Raw genomic sequence first — 4,927 nt, forward strand, 5'->3', positions numbered from 1 at the left:
ATACGCTCATTCTTTATAGATAGTAATATATAGTGAATATTATTTTTATATAAATGAATTTATAAAAAAAAAGGTAATATAAAAGAATATATTTAATCACAAAAGCCTTTTTAAAAATGAAATTTTAAAGAAAATAACGATTTAAACATAAAAATTAAGGTAGTAGTGCTAATATTGATGATAATTGAAAGAAAAATAAAAAAGAATTAAATAATTAGTATACCAAAAAGTTATATATTCATTTATGGAGAGTGACATATAGCAAACCATTTAATAATTAAAAAATAAATAAAAATTAAATAATTAGATTAAAAGAATTTTATGCACTCCTTTATGGAAGGGACGTGTGGTAAATTTTTTGAGGAAAGTGCCATATAGTAGCATCATGAAAGTATTTGCCTGTTTTATAAATATACTAGCATAATGTTCATGTTGTGCATGAGTAATTTATAATTTTTATTTTTTAATTTAATTTTTAATTATATTTTAAATAAAATAAATTATTACTATTAAATTAATTTTAAATTAAAATTTATTTCTTATTTAATTTAATTTAAATAAATTTTTACCTATTATAATAATAAATTTTTAATAAATTTATGTATAATTAATTAAAATACCTATTTAATTATTTTCATACATATATTAGTAATAATTTTCATTATTATAACGTTTAAAATGTAATAAAAGTGCTTTATTCAAAAAATAATTTAAATTTCATAAAATTTTTATATTTTATTTCATAATTTATATAAATTGATATTTATTTTTTATAAAATACAAAAAATCCATTAGATTAATGAAAAAATAATATTATTTTAAAAATATATAAATATAATAAATTGAATTATTTAATTTTAATAATAATAAAAATATATAATATTATTATTAAATCAAAATAATATTCTATTATATTATTTTTTAAAAATATTGTATCTAAGTGTAAATTTTTTTTAATTTGATATATTTTTTTGTAAAATAATTATTTAACAAAAATATTATCACTTATCATAAATTTATAATATAAAATAAATATATTTTACAAAAATTAAAATTTTAAAATATCGTCATTTTCTATCAATATAATAAATATTAAAAATATATACTATTTTTTAAAAGATAAATTTCATAATTTTAATACTGTGACTTTAATTTTTTTAATCATATTTATTTGTAGTTAAATTTTTAATGTAATCATATTTGTATTTTATTTTTAAAGTTCTACTTCTATATAAAAATATAGTTGAGAGATAATTTATACATAAAAGTATAGACATTTAATTAAAATTTAAAAATATTATGTTAAAAATTAATGATAATAAAATATGAATAACCAAAATATTACTAATAATTGCATTAGATATATAATTATAATAAAAATTAAATATTCAAAAGTTTAAGAAATATTAAATAAGAAATTTATACAAAAATTAATAATTAAATACATATTAATTAAATATATTTAAATAAATAAATTTTAAAAATGATAACTAATAACTTTAAAAGAAATAATTAAAAAATAGCATAAATTCAAAAATATTTGAGAGCATTTAGGTAAAATAAAAATATTTGGTAAGAGAAGAATATTTGATATGTTTCACATATCTCATATGACATCTATATAGAGGCAAACAAATAAAAATTATTTAAATAAAAAAGTAATTTATAATTAAATATTATTTAATTGAAAAATAGTAATAAAAGTGTTCAACAGTAAAATATTTCCTATTTGCTTAGCAGTTTCAATTAAATGGCCATAATAATAATAATAATAATAATAAGCATTAATTAATTTTAAGAAAATGAAATAAAAAGAATATTAAATTATTAACATTAAAAATAATACATACTAATTATAAATAAGTCAAATCTAAACTTTTTATATAGATTATACTTCTTCTCTCTTAAAATTTTTAACAAATATTTCATAATAAAAATAACCAAAAATATTTTTTAAAAAAATATATATAACAATGTAACAAAAATATTTATTAAAGATATAAAATAATTTAATATTGATTAAATTATATAATAGTTGATTATGATATTACAAATTAATGGTCGATTTTTTTAACTAATAGCCATCAATGACCTATTATTATTATTATTATGAAAGATTTTAATTTTTAAAAATGAAATTAAAAAAAATAACAAATTAAATCATAAATATTAAAATAGTATTGTAAATAATAACAATAATTAAAAGACAAATAAAAAACAATAATTAGTATTTATAAAATAATATAAATAATTTTTAAATATTATATTTAACTGCAAAAGATCTTAATTTTTAAAAATTAAATTTTAAAAGAAATAATAATTAAAATTATAAATGTTAAAGTGGTATTATAAATAATAAGTTATAAATATTAAGATAATATTGTAAATAATAATGATAATTAAAAGAGAAATAAAATAATAAATAATAATTAGTATTTATAAAATAATATAAATAATTTTAAATATTGCATTGAACTATAAAAGATCTTAATTTTTAGAAATTAAATTTTAAAAGAAATAATAATTTAAATTATAAATGTTAAAGTAGTATTATAAATAATAATAATAATTAAAAAAAATTAAATAATTAAATAATAATTAATATAAATGAGACTATTTATGGAATGTGACACATGACCAATTTTCTAAGAAAAATGTCACATATCATTTCTTTGGAAATATTTCCTTACTTTATATATATACTAACATAATACTTATGCTATGCATAAATAATTTATAATTTTTATTTTTTAATTTAATTTTTAATTATATTTTAAATAAAATAATTATTATTATTAAATTAATTTCAATTTAAAATTTTTCTCTTATTTAATTTATTAATGAACATACCTATTTAATTCTTTTCATATGTATACTAAAAATAATTTTCATGATTATTTCGTTAAAAATATAATGAAAGTACTTTATTTAAAAAATAATTTAAATTTCATAAAATTCTAATATTTTATCTCATAATTTATATAATTGATATTTATTTTTTGTAAATTACAAAAAATATATTACATTAATAAAAAATAATGTTATTTTAAAAATATATAAATATAATATTTTTTATTATTAATATAATAAAAAGTATTAAATTGCTAATAATGAATTGAATTATTTAATTTTAATAATAATGAAAATATGTAATATTATTATTAATTAAAAATAATATTTTATTATATTATTTTTTTAAAAACTATATCTAAGTGCAAATTTCTTTTATTAATTTGATATTTTTTTTTATAAAATAATTATTTCACAAAAATAATTATCAATTACCATAAATTTATTATATTTATATTTCATAAAAATTAAAATTTTAAAATATTGTTATTTTCTATTAATATAATAAATATTAAAAGTACATACTATTTTTCAAAAGATAGATTTCATATTTTTAATATTGTAATTTTAATTTTTTTTTAATCATCTTTATTTATAGCTAAATTTTCAATGTAATCATTTTTGTAAATTATCTTTAAAATTTTACTTTTATATAAAAATATAGTTGAGAAATAATTTATGTATAAAAATATAGATATTTATTTAAAATTTAAAAATAATTCTATTAAAAATTAATGATAATAAAACATTAATAATCAAAATACTAGTTATAATTGCGTTAGGTTTATAATTATAATGAAATGAAATATTCAAAAGTTTAAGAATTATTAAATAAGAAATTTATAAAAAAAATTAATAATTAAATACACATTAATTAAATATATTTAAATAAAATAAAATTTAAAAAGATAACTAATAACTTTGAAAGAAATAATAAAAAATAGCGCAAATAAAAAAAATTGAGAGCATTTAGGTAAAATGAAAATATTTGATTAGAGTAGAGTGTTTGATGTGTATCACATGTCTCATATGACATACTATATAAATAAATAAAAACTATTTAAATAAAAATTAATTTATAATTAAATATTATTTAATAGAAAACCAGTAACAAAAGCATTCAAATTCAATTTTTATAACAATAAAATATTTCCAATTTACTTGGCTTCTTCAATTTAATAGTCATAAATTGGCCATAATGATAATAACAATAATAAGCAGCATTAATTAATCTTAGGAAAGTAAAATAAAAAGAATATTAAATTATTAACTTAAAAAATAATACATATTAATTATAAATAAGTCAAATATTTATATTTTATTTTTATAATCTTTTATGCTGACTATACTTTTTGTCTATTAAATTTTTAACAAAAATTTCATAATAAAAATAATAGAAAATATAATTTAAATCATAAATATTAAGCTAATATTGTAAATAATCATGATAATTAAAAGAGAAATAAAAAAATTAAATAATAATTAGTATAAAGGATAGTATTTATGATTGATCATAAGATCACAAATTAATAGTCAATGTTCTTTAAATTAATGGTCATAAATGACCTATTATTATTATTATTATTATTATTATTATTATTATTATTATTATTATTATTATAGAGGATAACATATGGCAAATAATATTTTTACATAAATGAATTTATTATAAATAATTTTTAAATATTGTATTTAATCATAAAAGGTCTCAATTTTAAAAAATTAAATTAAAAAAATAAGAATTTAAATCATAAATATTAAGATAGTATTGTAAATAATAATGATAATTAAAAGATAAATAAAAAATAAATAATAATTAGTATTTATAAAATAATATAAATAATTTTTAAATATTAAAATTTTTTAACTCTTAAAAATTAAATTTTAAAAAAATAATTATTTAAATCATAAATGTTAATATAATATTATAAAAAATAATGTAATTAAAAGAGAAATTAAAAAATTAACTAATAATTAGTATGATGAAGAGTAGTTATAGAATGTGACGCGTAGAAAGCTTTTTAAGAAAAGTGTCACGTGTCATTTCCTTTGAAAAATCTCCTTACTTTATATATAT

Source organism: Hevea brasiliensis, chromosome 2, assembly GCF_030052815.1.
Source record: "Hevea brasiliensis isolate MT/VB/25A 57/8 chromosome 2, ASM3005281v1, whole genome shotgun sequence".
Lineage (NCBI taxonomy): Eukaryota > Viridiplantae > Streptophyta > Magnoliopsida > Malpighiales > Euphorbiaceae > Hevea > Hevea brasiliensis.